Below are 20,315 nucleotides of genomic sequence, written 5' to 3' on the forward strand. Positions count from 1 at the left end.
CAACTAAGACAGTGATGCTCAAAATTTTGGGCCTGAGAGCCAGGTAAGTGGCATGTGGCTGGGCCAGATTGAACATCATGCCACCCTATGTGCTGGAATTGGGCCTCAGGGCCCCATGCTGCCTCCAGATACTGGGATTGGGGGTCCTGGGGCCCTGTGCCACCTCTGCCCAGCTCTCCATGAAGTGGTCAGGGCCTCGTGTCTTCCTCACTGAGCTCTACACTTTGGGATCAGAGCTTTGGATCCCCATGCCACATGTGCTTGGTTCCACTCACTGGGATCATGGCCCTAGGCCTCATGTAGCCTGTAGCCAGCCCTGTGCACTGGGATTAGACCTATGGGAAGCCTTGTGAGCTGGATAACATGGTGCTGAGGGGCCAGATCTGGCCCATGGGCCAGAGTTTGAGTATCCCTGCTTTAAGAAACACACAGTAACGCAGCAAGTTCATAAGCTTTTTCTGAAAAAGGGAACAACATCCCAACCAAAGCTATTAATTTGCAGCTATTGAAAAATTCAACTCTGAAATCTAAGCCTTCAGACTTATGAAACCATGGAATGATACTGGTTTAGCTGTCAAATGGCAATAGCATTTTCAGACTAAAAAAAATCTGAGAAAATTCAGCACTCACTTTAAAAGGCCTTTAAGAGATAACGTTAGCCTGACAGTGGTACTGGTTTGCCCATACATGGGTTACGCCTATTCCCCGAACAGGGTGGCTTTCATCTGGAAAATCAACAATAAGCTAGCTGCTCAATCTACCTCAACAAACTGAAAATGGTTTTGAAAGAGGTCAAATCACTGGAGCTGTGTTTGTCAACTTAACAGCCACCTACAATACAGTTAACCACCAACGATTCCTCCACAAGACCCTGGAAATGACAAAAGATCTACACCTTATAGAACTGATATGAATCCTGCTTGAAAACAGCCTTTTTTATCAAACTGGATGGGAAGCAACAGATTAATGGCCTGCCCCAAGGAAACATACTTTCACTGCTGTTATATAACATCTATAAAAATGACCAACCAGTTGATCTGGAAACAAAATGTTTCATTTCTGGAGATGATCTGTGCACAACAGCCCAAAACACTGGCTTTCACCACATTGAAAATCCTTAAGTGAGGCACAAATTGTCCTAACTTCATACTACACTTAAAACCAATTAGGTGCCAATCCAGCAAACCTGCAAGTATGGGCCTTCCATCTGAAAAATCGTGAGGCTAACTGCCGGCTCAGCAGTACATGGTCGGAGACCCCACTATTCCACTGGCCAAACCCAGTTTACCTTGTAGTCACCCTTGATTGAACCCTCTCATACAAAGAACACATCATGAAGACAAAAGCAAAGGTTAGCACTTGTAACAACATTTTGTAAGCTCACTAACTTGAAATGGGGAGCTAGCCCCTCAAACATCCAATCCACTGCTCTGTCTCTCAGCTTCTTTTCTGCCAAGTATGTATGCCCTATATGGAAGCAATCTGTGTATGCAAAGCACTTTGACCCCATTCTGAATGATAGCTGCTGATGCATCACAGGATTTTTGAAGCCTACCAGCTTAAACAGTACGTACCTCCAGGCTGGCATTGCTCCACCTGCCATCAGAAGAGCAGTGTCCAGTAGGATAGAATGATCAAGGGAGACTGAAGATGTATGACCACCCCATGGCACACAAACCACTGAAGTCATGCAGGAGCTTCCTTACAAGCACCCAAACTCTTCATGCCATACCCAAGGAGACATGACTACAGATGTGAAATGAGTGGCTCAGAAAAATACCTGATAGTGAAAAAATGTACATTCCATTGGCTGAGTCCTTGCCACCAGGGGCTGACAAACCATGGCAAAGGTGGTTATGTCTCAACTGCCTACATATTGGAGTGGGACACTCCAAGGAACTAATGAAGAAGTGGGGCTATATCATTGGTTCAGTCACCTCTGATTGTAGCATAGAACCTCAGACTATGTAACATCTGCTGCAGTGCCTGTGCTTGAAGGCACATATACAGTGAAAGATCTTTCAAAGTACAATAAATGAGTACAAGCATGTGTAATAAATGGCCAAAGGTGGTATAGAGACAGAAGAACAAGAAGCCTGGTACTGAATTTGTGGTTTGTCACTTCCTGTTGATTGGTGGGTGGCCTATAGTGGTTTTCAGGAACCTCAAGAAGCAACAGGGTTTATAAGGAGGGTGTAGGTAATGATCTATGGGAAGAGGTTAAAATAATTGAATAAATCCATATAGCATGCCTAAGTAATGTCTAAATGGGGAAGTGAGCATGATCAGTCTACAAACATTTAATAATAAATTCTAGAAGCTCAGTTGTAGTTTCTTCACAACACTCTGTAAGGGTCAGTACATATTTTTGCTGTTACATGGCTAGATCAACATCTAGATTATAACACATAGAGCATAATCTTTAGTACCTGGTAAGTAAATATTAACCAACAATATTATATATTGTTTAAGCATTGTAAGGTGCTGCATGTTATACAAGACACAGATACCAAAATACATTTGCCCTGGTGATCTAATACTTAATGGTTCAAAGTTTTGGCCAATGTTATCCTTCTGCTGCCTGAATTCTCCATAATTCCTCTTTCCCTTGTGCTCAAATTGGCCAGAAATATCAAAGAAGAACATGTAGGGAAAAACAAAGGGTCGAGTGATGGTTTTCTTCAAGGCCCCTCTGCCCTTTGCCATGTCTTTTGATTCTTAATGGTGGGAGAACTGTGAGTCAGGTGGGCAGCTGTGACTCCAGGGGGGTGCTGTTTGTTGGGTCAAGTGTGCTGACCCATCCCACCTCACAGTGCTCCCATCCCACCCTGCCCCATGTTTCTTCCTTCCAACAGAGTAGCAGTACCTCATGCAATCTTTGCAGCAAATCTTTGCACATCTGTACATCCCAGCAGGTAAACAGTCAAATCCTGGTGCTTTGTTATCAGGAATATTTTTGATGCATTGTTCAATTTCTTTTAGTGTAGGTTTCATATTCAGCAGTCAAAACTTCAAACCTGAGCAATTTTTCTAGCACATGTTGGTCTGCTACAGACTCCCTTGAGTATATCATTCCATAGTGCTCAATCCACCTCTTCAGTTGCTTCTCCTTATCAGTTATATTACCATCCAGGTCTCTCAACACAGCAAAAATAACAATAGCAAATGAAAAGAGCTGCACTTATCTTTGTGACGGTCCTCTGAGGTCTTCACATCAGCCAGTCAGTGAAACCACAATGCAGTTGCATTCATCTCAGAGCTGGGGGCGGTGGAAACCGTCCCAGGTTGGAGGCAGCTTAGATGCACTTCTCCCTGCAGTAATGGGGCCCGGCCCCTTTACAGGAACCAACTGGCCCTGCTTTTCCCATGTACTTCAGCAGAATCATACACATTTGCTATGACCAAATACTTTCCTAATTATGAAAAACCTTAAACTCATTGTGGTTCATGTGCCTTCCTTTGTGCTGCACTCTATGATGTGTAGCACATGAATTGTGATCTTTATAACCAGCTAACCATTGTTATTAAACTTTCATTTTCATTTAGTCATTTGTAGTAAAAGGTTTGAATGCTTTAATTCTGAAGCATGAAGCATTTGCCAGTAACTCTGGCTCAGTGTTTTGCCTTTATGTATTCTACTCATTCCCTGGCTAATCTACCTGTTCAGTGAATTGAAAATAAATTGATGGAAGTCACTTCTGGTCTTATGCCAAGCTTTCAATCAAATGCACTGGGATGCAAATATTTTGGCTAAGAGTACAGGAGGGAGAATTACAATATCTGTAGGAAATGGTATCAAATGTCAATCTACTTCTGTTGGGCTTCACATAAAATAGCTTATCTTTATAACAATAAAAAGCCCTCAGTTCCATTTTACATGCTGTTGTAAAGCTAAATAGCAGAGCTACTGAAAACTGCTGTTTGGCAACTGTATCCTTTATGAAGCTCAGGAGCATACTGTTAGTAGTAGTTGCCTCAGTTTTCAATCTGATTCTGAAAACCTGATCTAGTGTGTCTGTGGGAATGTGGGGAACTCTAACTTTCACAAGATGAAGAGGAAAAGAATGCGTTAAAAATAAACTGACAATGATATGTCAATGACAAAGGAAGTCGTAGAGCCCCATGACTAAAGCCAAGTGAATACTAGTACCCCAGGTAAAGGAACTAGTGTAGTTGTCTGTTGGAAATGTGACCATGTATCACAAAAAAGAGATGATATCTGAATTTCTCAGGTTGTTTCTGAACAGCTCTGTGTACACAGACATACATTTTCTAGACATTTTCTAGAAAAGTGAATTTTTTTAATTGTAAAAATATAATATTTTACTAAAATGAAAAATTTCCATGAAAATAATCTAGCTAACCAAAAGAAGGCATTAGAAAAAATCTCATCTAACTTTATAGGATATCATATAAATATGTAGTTCATATGGCTTCATATCAGATATGTAGTCATCACCATTCTTATTATTTTCCTCAGCAATGGATTGTAGGGCTTCCAAACATTTTGTCTCCATTTTCCTAAGGTACATTCTACATATGGTGAAAATGGAAAATATTTTCACAAAATAAGGAGCAATACACTTTTATTCACGTAGTGTACCCATACGTATGTAAAGATTTTTTATTTGAACTACTAAATTCAAAGTGATGAACTGGCATTAAGACCATTTTGGGAAGATGAGCCACTATCTAATTTCTCTCAAAGAAATTAGATAAGTTGTTCAGAAGTATATTGGTATAAATAGCTTGATCTACAGGGGCAGATAAACCATGCTTTAGACAAGTGAACGGGCATGACATATCATCAAATCTGTATGTAAGTGGAATAATAAGTTTGTACAAACTGCATATTGCTTGGATTACTGAATCAGCAATGAAGTCTGCATTTATTTGACAGTGATGGTTTCATGTAATGTGGCCAAATGTATGTATGTTTGATGGCAAACATCAGTTGCTGCCTGCCATGCTTCTATCTTTATTGGGATTCTACTTTGGAAAAACAAAACGAACAGGAATTTTCATGATTGTTTGGGGTGATGGAGCCCCTTTTTCTTTGGTACCTGTGGCCTGAATTTCTCTGCGTCTTGAGCTTCCTGAGCTCTAGCTTGCAGCCTTTCTTGGCACTAGGTCAGTTTGTTTGAGTTCAGTGTGAAACCTGAAGGAGCAGGCACCAAGCAGAATACAGTTTATGCTCACTTGTGTTCATAGAGGTTACCCCCACTCAGCTGGCAGCCCACACAACACTGGTACAAGGAAGATACCAGTAGTAGGTCTGAAAGAGGTGTGCTTTCTTTTATACTTGATACATAATAAACTGCAAAGAGGAGGTTGTGCTAAGCCTGTCAATGACTGATATAGCCTCTTCCCTTCTGAGGGAGGCTGCCTGGCAATGAAGTGAAGCAGAAGCAATTGTTAAAATGATTTAATGAATTTCATAATTCATGTCAGTCAGTTTGGAGTCATGGAAAATAGACCTTGTCAAGCTAACTTAATACTCTATTTTGTTAGGAGATTGGTTGATAAAAGTGATGGCATCAGTGTAATACTGATATTTGACTTGTTACCATACAATATTATGATTCAGAAATCAGAAGTATATAAAATCAGTTTGGATTAAAAATTGGCCAATTGATGGGTCTCAAAATGTAGGTGTAAATGGGAAATTATCATCTAGTGGGTGGGTGTTTTTCTATTGAGGTTCCCCAGAAACTGGTACCTGGAAGGAAAGGATACAAAGTTTTCAGATGACACCAGAGTTACTCAAATTGCCAATTGATCAAACCACAAGCGAGACTTTATAAAGGGGAGTAAGGCAGAATACCATGTTTATTGATTACATGAGTTAGACATAGAGGTTCTGACACACCATTCATACAAACATGCACAAATCACCATGCACATCATCACACACACACATGGACACACACAGAACAACCATTCCATGCATACAGACAGATACCAGATACAGTTACTTAATAGTTACTTAATACTTAATAGTTGCTTAATGCTAACATGGGATGGACAACCCTGTGTTCACTGAGTAGTTGAGATGTTGAAGCTGATGATGGTGGTGAAAGATAGTAGCTGGAGCGAGGTAAAAAGCAGATGCGTCTGTGTTCTGGACAAGAAAAGAGAAGATTTCTCACCCAACTTAGCATCATTTGGGTTCTCTTTATATATGGTTTTCAGTCCTTGTTTCATTTCTTGGGGTTTTTCTATGCGTGTTTTTAGCAGCTGCTTCGCATCCGTCTTCTTATCTTACATTGAGGTCACCTTAGTTGTAAAAATGGGTCTCAGCCTTGAAGTGTTCTTGTTGCCCACATGGCAACATTTCTTCTTCTGTTATCTCCTTTCTGCTCTCAAGCTTCAAAGGGATTCTTCAGCCGTTTGTTAGTTAGTTACTGACTGGGAGTTTACACATCTGGCACCTTGTTGCTTACATAAACAATTACATCCTCTGTCCTTTTGTCATGCAAACTCCCATTCACTCTTCACTCACCCCTTGGCCATATCTCTCTCATGCCCAGGGCATACAAAGTTCATTCTCTTGTGTCAAGCTGGAAGCATTATAGAATAGAGTCAAGCAGCTACCTTTTAAAAGGCAGAAATCAAATCATTAAATTCATGCTAGATTCAACTAAACTATATAAAAAAAAGTTTAACCTAATGCTACAAGTGCTACATGTCCTCCCTATAACCCCCCGTATGACAGTAATGGATGAGTCACATTCACTTAAATTTGTCTAGCTAATAGGTATTTGATTTCTAGTTGTAATTGTTGAAGTCATGGGTGCATTGATTTCATCCAACAGAACGTATAACACATGATACAAAACACAATACCTGTTCTTATAAAAAGAATTATTAGCAGGTGTAACATTACATTTATAATGGCTGTTCCTGAAGGTGCCCATCCCGTAAAGATATCATACTAATGATACACAGTCATTTGTTTGGCTTGCTCAGAAACTTTAAGGATTTCTTTTCCTTGGTGTAGAATAGAAATGCTATGCATTTGTGTATTTTTGCGAGCAATTGTGGTTAACTGGCTTATTTGAGAATTTATCATTAGGAGGTCAGAAAGGGTGGTTTAATTAACACCTAAAGAAAAGGTAAAGTTCCATATATTGTCGTGTTCAAGGTTTACATTTTCTATCGTTTGCTTTGTGAAGTAATATGTGAGATGAAGGGTTTGGATAACTGTGACATTACACATACATTGTTGGACTGGGGGAAAGGATACATTTTTCCCTTGCCAAATGATTTGCTCAAATCCTATCACACACACACACAGTGGTCTCCATCAAAATACAGTTTGGTTGTGCTATTATCTAATTAATCTCAATAGGACATGGCTAACCCTTCACCTTGAAATGAACAAGGCTTCTCTAGCCAGGGTAATGTGGGACATACCCACTGATGGGCTGTCCATTTGTCACACATTCGGTGGTCAATAATTTGACTCTGGCCCAGTGGTCAATAATTTGACTCTGGTCATTCATATATTTGCCAATTAGTCACGGAATCCAAATGTGTTGCCCTTGAATAAAAGGAAGAGCAATGCATGACCATATAGTATTAGTACGCGTGGGTGATAATCTGCGAATCATTTGTATGCTAATTAGACCGGTTAAGGATTTTACACATATTTGGGAAGTCAGAGGTTTGTACCAGTAGGAAACATATGGCACAAACAGATTATCTTTGTGTTTTGTTAAGAGTGGGACGATTACAGACATTTCTTTAGCACGTACCCAATCCACTTCTTTCTCAGTCATCATGATTGCAATTAGTTGCTGCTCAGAACACCATATCGCTCTGGCTGTTTTGTCTGCTAATTGTCTCATGGTAGAATATTGGGCCCAAAAGGTATAGTTTAGATGCTTCCAGGTATGCTACTGCAATTCAATGGTATTTAAATTGGTCTGTGTCATTTTTGCTATTTGGTGTTCTTGACCTTGGGTTATTTTAGAATGTAAGGTTTCAATAGAACTGGCTTTGTTTCTTAATGCTTCAATATCAATAAAATTCAGAAATCCTGTTCCTGCTCCTACTCCTCCTAAGATAGCATCTGCTAGATCGCACCACTGGCAAATGGGATATGAACTCTGCATTGACTGAAACCAGGCGTTAAACAAAGGGGCACTGTGTGGTCCACATTTGGGTCTGATTTTGGTTAAGTTATTCATAGCCCAATTTATCTTGATGCTTAAAGTGATTAATAAGGGTGCCTCATACACATTCATGGGAGCATGTGATTTGAGCAATTGTGGCATATTCATGGCAATTGGATCATTTTGTAAAAACACAAACTTTTGTTCTGTTACTGGTCAACAACAACTATATGCACCCCGATAGCCATCGTATGAGATATCGTGCGAAAATTTAAGAGGCAAGCCCGAGCAATTGCATTGGTACAGAGTTACAATTAAGAAATCACCAGCTTCCACTGTTCTTTCTTCTCCTTCCTTTTGAGTAGGATTGGGAGCTGTATACCACGAGGAGGTTGGCGTTGCATTCACCACCTGTGGGTTAAAAGCTGCAATACCTCTATATTCCATATCAAATCCCTATCCCAGAGCATATGAATGATTGGCATATACTCCCGCAGTCACCTTTCTGATGCTATTCATGGTGTTATCAGCATAAATGTATATTGGTTCAGCATTCTTCCACCACTTGACACACCAGGTGAACTCTTTTACATCTACGTATGTCAGAGGTTGAAAGCCTTGCCAGGCTATTGTTTGTGCTGGTTGACAAAAACATTTTTCTAGATTGGTTAATAAAAGATCTATGCTAATCACTTGCCAAATGCTTAAAATTTCAACTGTTAAAGATAGAATAAACATATCTATGCATAGAACAACAATAATACCTATGTCTACTTCACTATTTTATATAGGTATTCTCTTGTTATAGTTCTTCAAATTCAGCAGGCCTGCTACCTAGAAAATGCTTGTGCAGAGTTGGGGAAAAACAACAAAAGCATATAAACACACTGCTTAGGATAACAAAACTTAATCCAAACATCCACCATTCCGCATGTGTCATCATGTGGTTAGCTACTGAGCATGCATCTAAAAGGAAGAAGAAACGGTTGAAATCATTTTAAGAGAATAGTTTTAACTGTGAGACATGAACCCATTTAAGATGCCCATCCTTTTCAATACGGTAGAGTAAAGGGCTCATACAATCCACTATGGAGTATGGACAGATCCATTTGGACTCCAGAGCATGGGATCTTTTTCCTAATTTTAAGTATGTTACTTGATCCCCAGTCTCCCATACGGGGAGGTGTGGTGCTTCTTTTGATTGTGTTTTTAGGTTCATTTTCTCAAGAGCCTGATTCATTTTATGTTGCAACCTGCTTTTATCTTCTTGTAGTTGCTTTAGCCATTGAAAGTAATCATGTTGTGTTATTTTAGGTGGCTCAGTGATTTGCCCGTCATAATTAAGTTCTATCATTAGCCTCATAGCATGTCAAGATAGTATTTGGTAAGGTTGTGTCCCTGTTTGCAATCTATCGCTGCTGTGAATTGCCGCTAGGATGAGAGGTCCAATCTTTGCCAGTTTGATTGACTACTTTCCTTAAGGCTTCTTTAATTGTGCGATTCATCCGTTCCACTTGTCCTGAAGATTGTGGCCGATAAAGGATATGAAATTTCGGAGTTATTCCTACGGCTTGCAGCATCATAGTGAAGATTTCTCCTACAAAGGCTCCCCCGTTATCTGAGTCAATGGTTTCAGGGGTTCCGAATCTACACACCACCTCATTAAAAAGCTTCTTGGTGGCTGTGCATGTACTGTTATTTTTAGTTGGGAAAGCCTCCACCCACCCTGAAAATGAATCAATAATGACTAACAGATATTGAAATCCTTCTTTACTCCTTGGGAGTTTGTCAATGAAGTCTATTTGTGGTCGATGCCAAGGTCCTACTCATCTCTGGCACATTAAAAATGCTTGGTTTGGTGGTCGAGCTTTATTCATAGCGCATTGAACACAATTAGAAATCTAAGTTTTTACATCAACTTTCATCCTTTCCCAATCAGTCACTTGTTTTAACCATTTGAGGGTGCCTTCTATACCCTCATGCATGAATTGATGTGCAACATTAACTAATTCTGTCTTTCTATTTTTCCTGGAACTCTGATGGAATTATTACTAGGGTTAGTGTCATGTTTTTTCTGGCTTCTAGTTACAACAGAAATATCCACAGTTTCATGTTGTTGGGCTATATTATCAGCTTGTTGGTTCCAGGTTGCTTCTAAGTCCATACCATCTGTATGAGCTTTTACATGTCTAATTTTCAGCTGACCAGCCAGGGTTTTTGGCAACTCACTCATAGATCCACTTCCACTCCTGCAAGTATGCTATATCTTTCCCATCTGCCCCCTAGCTGTTCTGATTCTAATCATACATCCAGTATTGTATCCCTTTTACACAGAAACCACTATCAGCATAAATATAGATACCCTGAGGCACCATTTCATAGTGTTTTAAGACCGGATAAATGGCATATAACTCTGCATGCTGTTCAGAGCCATGGTTAAGGTATCCTTGAAGAATTTCTTTCCCTAAATTGATGGCAGCATATTTGGTGTATCTTTTGCCCTTAATCATTATGGAACTTTAATTAGTGAACCGGATGTGGTTCTCTTGCCTCCTTGCATCTAAGTTTTTTAAAAGGGGAGCTTCCATCAAGGTGATTCTTTGTTCTAAAGTGACTTCAGGGCAGGCATGCCTAGCTCCCTTCTCAATTAATGCATAACTTAGCATATTTGGTTTAGAGACTGTCTCAGCAGTAACTCCTCTGTTTATTAAAGTGAGGATCCATTGTGCCATACAGTGTTAGAAACTTCCCCCTCTACAAGTTGCCCCGGTAATACATACTTAAGGGGTGTATGTGTGCTTTGAATGGCTATGGGGGCAGTTCCAGTAAAAGACTCGAATACCTCAATAGCCCAAATGTCTGCTAAGCACTGCCGTTCACAGGGATCCATATTTAACTCTGCCCTCTGCAGCTTTCTAGATTCATATGCTACAGGAACTAATTTATTTTCCTCATTATTTTGTAATAGGGTGGTCACCAATGCTATATCATTCACAGCCAGATGCACAGTGAAAGGTTTAGTTTTGTCTGGGAAATGGAGGGCGGGAGCAGTTAAGACTTTTTGCTTCAAAAGAACAAAGCCTCCTCTTGTTCAGTACCCTATTCCCAGTGACTTTTCTTTTTCAGTAGTTTCCATAGTGGAAGTGTTATTTCAGCATACTTATAGATGTGTGGTTGATGAAAATTGAATCCTTCTACCAAACATGTAGGGCGTGAACATTGGTGGGGGCTGGCATATCTATTAGTGCTTTAACCTTTCTCTCATCTATTTGTCTTCCTGCATTACCAATTACCATTCCTAAGTAATTTACAGAAGTTTGGACTAACTGAGTCTTATCCAGACCAGCTTTAAAACCTGTCTCCTGAATGAGGGCTAACACCCTTTCGGTTACTTGTTTAACTTGTTGCTCAGTTGTTCCAAAGATCAAAATGTCATCAACATATGAAAACACTTGAGATCTATCCTGTGGATCTAACTGATCCAACATACCCACTACATGATGATGACAGATGGCTGGAGCATTGCGAAATCCCTGGGGCACCCAACAAAAGGTATACTGCTGATCTTTCAATGTGAATGCAAATCTTTCTTGTGAATCTGGATGGAGAGGTATGGCAAAGAAACAGTTATCCAAGTCTATTACAGAGAAATACTTGGATGTAGCCTGCACTGTTTGTACTACTTCTGTCATATTGGCTACAATTGATGCCATGGGCATAGTACCTTTATTAATTCTCCTGTAATCCACCATCAGCCTCCAAGTACTTCCGTCTGCCTTCAATATGGGCCATACAGGGGAACTAAATAGGGAGTTAGTTTTTCTAATGAGCCCTTGTGCCTCTAGGTCTGAAATTATTTCTTTTAGTTGTGCTTCTGCCTCTTTCGGGGAGTGATATTATTTCTGGGGTAGGACATGTTCTCCCACAATTTTCACACAGGCTTTGATATTACCCCACACAATTTTTTTCTTTTTCTAAACTGCTGGGAATTTCTCTCTCCATTTATTGGCTTGTTCTACTGCAATGGTTGCTACCACATGTGACTTTTTTGTGATAATTATTTTTGTTAGCCTGCCAAGATTGGAGGGGAAGCGACTCCACTCTCCATAATATACTATGGGGAAAGTCAATTATCATTTGGTTTTCAAATAGCCAATCTGACTCAAGAATCATTGTTTCTAGCATCTCAGTAATATGAACTAGGTTCCCTGTGGTTTTAAACCCTTGCACAGTCAGGGGAACATGCAACCATTCTTGTCCTGCACTTTACTTTCCTTGAAAAGATCACAATATAGTAGTCATAGCATTAATTCCTTCTGTCGGAGCGGCTCGTGTTAATGACACCACAGCCCCTGTATCTATTAGAGCTAAGGTAGGAGTATTATTTCCCTGCTGGACATGGATATATGGTCTCCCCACTGGATCCCATTTGATTTTGCCAATGAATCGCCACTGTTGCACCCCTACATAATCAGGAAATTCTTCGTCCAGCAGGCCCCTCTATTGTGTAGGAGGAGAAGGTGGTGGGGATGAGGGTGCTGTGGGATTTAACTGCACTCCCATTACATTGTGTCCTTCCCACAGTTGAGAGCTAGTCTGCAATAGTTCAAATGTTTTCATAACTAAATCTGATGTGGGTGCCCTGTCTCATTTTTCTCTGTTGGCGCCATGACTCATAAGTGGTGCGGTGGTTGTCATTTACAGGTCTTGCATCTAGCCTACCCCTTCCTCTGACTCTACCTCTCCCTTGCCCTGCCACCCATCCTCCTATTCCTCCGCTCTTGTTTGAATATGTGACCTGATCTATTGCTCTCACTATTGGGGCTCTCTCCCTCTTGATGGTTATGTTAGGAGGAGCTACGTGTAATGTTATTTGCTGGAGTCTCTCCCTCAGCTCCCCCAAGGTATTGGGGTGTCTGTTATCTCAAATACCAAAGCAGTTTGCATACATTGGCTACATAGCTGCCGCACAGTCTCGTAAATTTTCTGCTGGGAATTGCATGTCATCTAGGACTCCGTGTCCCCCTTGAGGAACTACAATTCCTGCCATTATCTGCATGAGTCCCCAGTGGATTAAAAACATCTCTGGATCTTCATCAGGCTCTTGTGTCAGGGTAGCCACTTGAGCTAGTAAATATCGGCGTCCCATAGCAGCACCTAGGTGCCTATACAGCACCAGTATATTGGAAATCTGTGTCATTCCGCATAATCTCCAGACAACAACCTGAAGGTCTGGGCTTGCACATGCTGACATTACACACTGCATTTCTTCCACAGTTAGGTTTTCTTTAATGGCCATCTGGCTTGCTTGTACTATTCATTTATTAAAGGTAGCTTTAGATAAGGGTCCTAATATTATAGCTAGTGCCCTTAAATCAGTGGCTGTTAAATGGATAATAGTAGCAGTAGTCTGGGAGCCAATGATTGGCCCCTCTCCCCTCCCCCCCCCATTTTGTGCAGGTCCCCTAGTTTCAGTGGTTGAACACCTTTCTATGGCAGTCATGGGGTGTGGAAAGTCCTCCCAAGCATCTGTGTCCCAATTATCATTTAATGCCTCTAGTTCCAAATCTGGTGTGTCCGTTGGAATATCCCCAGCAGTGGCAGCAGCAACCTGTCAATTTGTGAATCATAGTTTATGTTTTAGATGCTTAATCACAGATTCACATCGAACATGATTTGTTGGTGCTTGTCCCTGTTTTAGTGTTAATTTCTTTACCATCCCTTGTAGGAATTGGACCTTTTGCTCTAATTTTGCCTTTTCTTCAGTTGCTGTCCCAAGTCTTTTATTTTCTAATGTAGTTTGTTTGAAAGCCTCATGAAGGGTTTGTAGTTGTGATTGTGTGCCCTCTGCTGCTATTTTTAGAGTATCTAATTCACGCATTGTCTGTGAAAGTTGTGTGTGTCTCTGCTCGAGCGCCTCCTGGCAGTTAGTCAAATGGAGGAACAGACTTTTAGTAGCCTCCCATAAAAGCCATATAGCAGTAGCTTCTTTCTTTGTAGAGTAGGTAACACATCGTATCTCTGTATATAGTTCTTAAATTTGTCCTCTAAGTCTGCAATGGTGTGTGCATCACATACTGCCTGCACATTCTAAGGACTATGTCCAAACCGCTATAGCACTTGTTTTAACAGCCTCACATCTTGCAGATACATAGGCAGTGAAATGTTAACATCTTTTATATCTGCCTCACCCTTTACTGTTTTCCTTTTGAACATCTTAACTTCTGTCTCCTGTACTTTTCTCACTACTTAAAGTTAGTTACTGTTTGTTAATACTCAAATCCTGTATACTAGTCCATAAAACATGCCAAAAAGTCTGATTTCCAAGATAACCAAGTCTGAAAAGAAAACTCAAAACCAAAGCAATGGACCCTTTTCTATAGGCGGTCCGGACTACCCTGGCAGTCCGTAACCCACAAAATGAGCTTCTTAATATCCACAAACAAAACTCAAATTTAAACAACTGGCCCGTCTCTATAGGCGGTATGGACTACCCCTGGCAGTCCATAACCCACAAAGAGAGCTTTTTAATTATCCACAACCCAAAACGTGGGCATTCCAAGTTAAACAACTTACGTATCCAAGTATTCCTCTATTCTTCTAAGTGGTCGGTTTAACCCAAGAGTGCTATACCCAGCACTTCTACCACTGGGTGGTGTGCACATAATCAGATAGACAGACAAACACATATACAGACAAAACTTACTATACAAATAACACACAACTGATCAATAACTGCGACCTAGAACCTTATTCACCCCTGCCCGCATTCTCCACCAAAATGTTACACAGATTACCATTTGCTTAAATCACAAGCGAGACTTTATAAAGGGGGATAAGGCAGAATGCCACATTTATTGATTACATGAATTAGACATAGAGGTTCTGATACATCATTCATACAAACACACACAAATCACCATGCACATCATCATACGCACACATAAACACACACAGAACAACCATTCCATTTATACAGACAGACACCAGATATAGTTACCAGCAATAGTTGCTCAATGTTAACATGGGGTGGACAACCCCGTGTTCACTGAGTAGCTGAGACGTTGAAGCTGATGATGGTAGTGAAAGATAGTAGCTGGAGCGAGGTGAAAAGCAGATGAGTCTGTGTTCTGGACAAGAAAAGAGCAGATTTCTCACCCAACTTAGCATCATTTGGGTTCTCTTTATATATGGTTTTCAGTCCTTGTTTCATTTCTTGGGGTTTTTCTATGCGTAGGCTGTGTTTTTAGCAGCTGCTTCGCATCCGTCTTCTTATCTTACATTGAGGTCACCTTAGTTGTAAAAATGGGTCTCAGCCTTGAAGTGTTCTTGTTGCCCACATGGCAACATTTCTTCTTCTGTTATCTCCTTTCTGCTCTCAAGCTTCAAAGGGATTCTTCAGCCGTTTGTTAGTTAGTTACTGGCTGGGAGTTTACACATGTGGCACCTTGTTGCTTACATAAACAATTACATTCTCTGTCCTTTTCTTGTGCAAACTCCCATTCACTCTTCACTCACTCCTTGGCCATATCTCTCGCATGCCCAGGGCACACAAAGTTCATTCACTTGTGTCAAGCTGGAAGCATTAAAGAATAGAGTCAAGTAGCTACCTTTTAAAAGACAGAAAATAAATCATTAAATTTGTGATAGTTTCAACTAAACTGTATAAAAAAAGTTTAACGAAATGCTACAAATGCTACACCAGGACTTAAACATCAGTAAATAAGGAAGAGGACAAGTCACTGTACAATACAACCCAGATCATTGGTTAAATTGTGTAGATGTGAACAACATGCATTTTAAGATAGTCAAGAATACAGCTACATATTTAGGAACAACAAATATTAGCCATACTTATGGGAGTGGATAATTGGAGGGGAAAGTGACTTTAAAAAGGCCTTTGGGATCATGCAAGACAATCAGCTGAGCAAGATCTCCTAGTGCAACAACTTTTCAAGACAAGGGGGAATCTTCATTGTGTACAATTTTTAAATTACGATGTGATGTTTCCACAATATTTGCTTTAATTTAAATAAGAATTTATTCAGGAAAGTCCAGTGGCATGTGTTATTCTGGAAGATGTGACTAGAAGATGGTTATGGTCCCTTCTGACTTTATATTCCTTTCACCTATGAAAGATGCTTTGGGAAGAAGCAAAACATCATTAGCTTTTGAAATCTATTGGTGGTGCAAAAGAGCATTCTGAGTGCTTTTCTTTGAAAGGATTATGTTGGAGGTCATTAAGAGGGCTATGATATTGTGTTTTCTCTGGATGCTTTGGGTACTTTGTCTATATATTTTCTTTTTGCATTAAAGTTTCTGAAAAAGTCTTTTTTCTTGAAAACATCAAAATGGAATACTAGGTTTGTTTTGGTTTACTAGACAATGGTGAAATTGTTCTTATTTTTTGAAGAATAGAGTAGGCCAGATTATTAAGCAGCATGGACTGGTACCATTTCCATGAAGCTCCATGTATTAACACCAGATGAGGATCCAGCACATTGTATCCATGTCTGTATTTGTTTGTTTTGTGTCACAAAGAAGATATTCTGAACTCTGATATTAGACATTAATTCACTTGCAGACAGCAATATTTGGGTTTGTGTATGGAAGCCTATGGATCAGAGTACAATTTTACACAATTAATTTTATTTTTTTTATGTTTATAGAGCTATAGAAACAGAAGTTCCATAATATGCTTGTAATGCAGGCACTTAGAAAACTTGTCTGTATAGTAGATTATTTTTAAAAAGTCTTCTGATTAGTGAGACCAACAGGCTTTGGTTGTGATGAAAAATTACACTACCTTTTGTTGATTATTTGAACACGTGGCCTCTCCCCATCCTGTTTGGTCTCCCATCAGTAATAGAAGTTACTTTTATAATAAATACCGATAGGCAAAAATATACTAGGAATGTGGATGTTTGTTTTAGATACACAGAACTTTACTGTTTCTCACAGAAGACATAAAACAACTTTTTAATCCTTTGCAATCTCTACAATTCTATATTCCATTTTGTAAGTTCTGTTATTGACTAGCTGAAATACCCGTTCTTCTCCTGGGTTGTAATTTTTATAATTGCAGTGTTTATTTATTTTCAAAGAACTTAATGCAACATATTTACATAAAAAAAAAATGTTTATTTTTAAAGAACATAGTACAATATATTTAACATTTAATATGTAATGTTTAGGGGAAAAAAGGGCAAGTGTCAATATAATAATGATAATTGAACTGAATTCATGGCATCTAAAATGGAATGGTACCAGTTTGTTATCTGAGAAGCAAAGTAATCCCAGTCAGTGGAAGCCTCAAAAAGGTTCAAGTGAAAAATAACTGATCTATAATTTTCTTTGGATGGTATTCAGTGATTTTGCAAGGTTTAGAGTAGATAGGGCCAGCCCTTCTCGAGTTATAAGTGAACATACATACAGACAGACACACTTCATTTTATACATATAGATAACTCCAGTGTTTTGGAGGAATTCTAGTAACTGCCTAATGCAGAACAATTGGTGATGGTGATTTGTTTTGTTTTGTTTTACTTTGCTTTGGTACAACTTGTTTATCTTAAATTGCATTGCACTTCAGTCATTTAGCAGAGGTGGTCAAATAGCACACAGGCAATTGCTTCTTTCAAGAACATCAACCAAGACATTAATTTCTCCAAGGAGCAGCTCAGCTCTAACAACTGAGTCTAGTTAGAGAATAGAAAGCAAGTAGGAAGCAAACTCCTGATTTTGATGCTCCTGAGAGCATTATGAAACTAAGAACAATGCAGAACTATGCTCATATATGTGATGGTATAGAAACCCTTTAAGAAAGAAGAAGATGCACCTGGGGCAGGTGAAGGGAATCCGAGTGCTCCGTGCATTCTTAGCTGTGCATATTAAAAAGGTCCCTAGTTGCAAGAGGAGAGACAGAAAGCTTACATGAGTGTGGAAAGCTTTTGCAGCTTGGGGAAAGGCTTTCAAAGCTCAGAGACAGAAACTTGAGAAGAGAAATATTGTTGAGAATGTTGCCAGCTGGCACTGCTATCAAACACTCTGAAATCATGTTCATTTCTTCCTTAGTGATGATGGTCTAACATAATGCAGTAAACTACTTTTTGGCCACAGGAAGAGACCTTGATTTCATGAACAGGGCTGCCTTGAGATATAGGGAACATGGAAATAAATTCCTTAGAGTAACTATGCAAAATTCCTGTCCCAGGAAGGTACTATCTTGCCCCAGGAAGAAAAACCTGGGTTGCAACCAAGGTAAAATTCCCCAGGCTATGGTGAATTCCTTCACTTGGGGCATTGTATCCTGTTCTTGTGACTGACTTTTTCACTAGGAAGGATGAAGTTTGCCTGGAATATCCCCGTGTAGATCCATGGCTTGTGTCTTTGAGCCTCTGCTGCCTCTATCATTTATTGTCAATTGTATGGAATGGATCTATTGAACATTGGCAATTTGGACTTTACATTTCCTCCACCTCTTTTATTCCTGCTGCTTATACAGTCCTTCTGTTTGATGCTTGTAATTTCTTTAGCTTCTTTTTCTCTCACCATTCCTTTTATAATCTATTTGGAATGAGAAACTTTTCCTTAAACACTTTTCAATACCTGAGAGCTAACCAAAGAACCTCACTGCTAAATAACAGTACAAATAACAATAAACTGATAGTCTTTAAAAAACAGTAGATAATAACATCAGATGCTAACGCAATATGAATATTTCATCTAGTGTTCCAAATCTCACATGCCATGGTTCATTTTAAAGTACAGTGGAGTCGCACCTTATGCGGGGGTTACGTTCTGAAGTCAGCACGCAAGGCGAAAATCGGTGACCATATGCAGGGTGGGAGGCGGGGCGGGTCTTGAGTTTGCGCATGGCACCATGCTTAGAACTGTGCAGCTGGCGGCAGCAGCGCAGCGTGGGGTGGTGGTAGGGATGGCTGCGTGCCACCCGGCCACCACCACGCTGCCGCTGCCACCCGGCGGCTGGCCACACAGCTCCGGGCATGGCTCCATGGCGACAGTGGGAGGTTTTGGAGGCAGTGGCCATCACCACCATAATGGGCCTCCAGGTAAGTGGCAGCGCCATGTGCAAACTCAAGACCCGCCCCCTCTCCCACCCTGCATATAGTTGAATTCACGTAAGTTAAATGCGCGTATGATGCGACCTACCTGAGTTTCAAAGGCAAAGGATATATAATGGGAAATTCAAAGGGGTGGGTGGTCTGGGCAGAAATGTCAGACAAAAGGTGGGTAGTGGTGGGCAGAGATGAAGGGACCTTACCAGAGACTCAAAGACTGTGGCTGATGTTGCTCCCTCCTCACACTGTGGGCTGCTGCTACCATTATTTCTTCTGCCACACATACTGTGCACACACAGTCAACTGCTCATGCTGCTGCCACTACGCAGGATACCAGGTTCCCACCCCTGCTTAGACTACTGAACCTTATACTTTCTGTTTGAATTTCCTATTTAATTTGAGGAAACTATTTTTACTGCACTAGAATATTCCATGGGTCAGCATATAACCTGGATGATTACAGTGGATCCAGTGACCTGCCTGCTTGTTTTCATCTCCTATACTGACTATAGCAAGAAAGAACTGACAGCCAGAACTGTCCACCAAAAGTCCTGTCTTTAAGGCTAGGAATGACACAATGAATATAACAAAGGATCATAGTTATTACTACACCACAGCTCAACTAAAAAAAACTGTTGAGGAACCATTAAAACAACATTTGCCCACACTGTTGAATGACCCAGATATGGTTAAGCCAAATTAGACTTCTGGGGCATCAGCTTGAAAATGATGGGAAACTGCTTTGGCAGTCCAGTTTGTGCACCTCATCTTTTTTTTGTTTTGCTGTTTTGAAAGATTTAGAGATCCTGTCAGCCATTGCCTCTGGCTCAATTTAAGTCACTTTTGAAAAACTAGGAATATGAAACCACTTCAAAAGTACATCAGTTGGTGAAGTTTTATAATGTGAAAAAAAATAGAATTTTTAAGAGGAAGAAAAGAAAAAATTTTCTGAATTTTAAGGGAGAAAATAAATTGAATAAGGTACACATCACATCCAGATGTGTGCAGCTGCAAAGGGTCAGAAAACCTCCCTAGGAACATAGGAATTGCTAAAACAGATAGACCCCTGGTCCATTTAGTCCAGTGTTCTAACTCTCATGGTCACCAGCAAAAGATG

Source organism: Alligator mississippiensis, chromosome 13 (assembly GCF_030867095.1).
Source record: "Alligator mississippiensis isolate rAllMis1 chromosome 13, rAllMis1, whole genome shotgun sequence".
Classification (NCBI taxonomy): domain Eukaryota; kingdom Metazoa; phylum Chordata; order Crocodylia; family Alligatoridae; genus Alligator; species Alligator mississippiensis.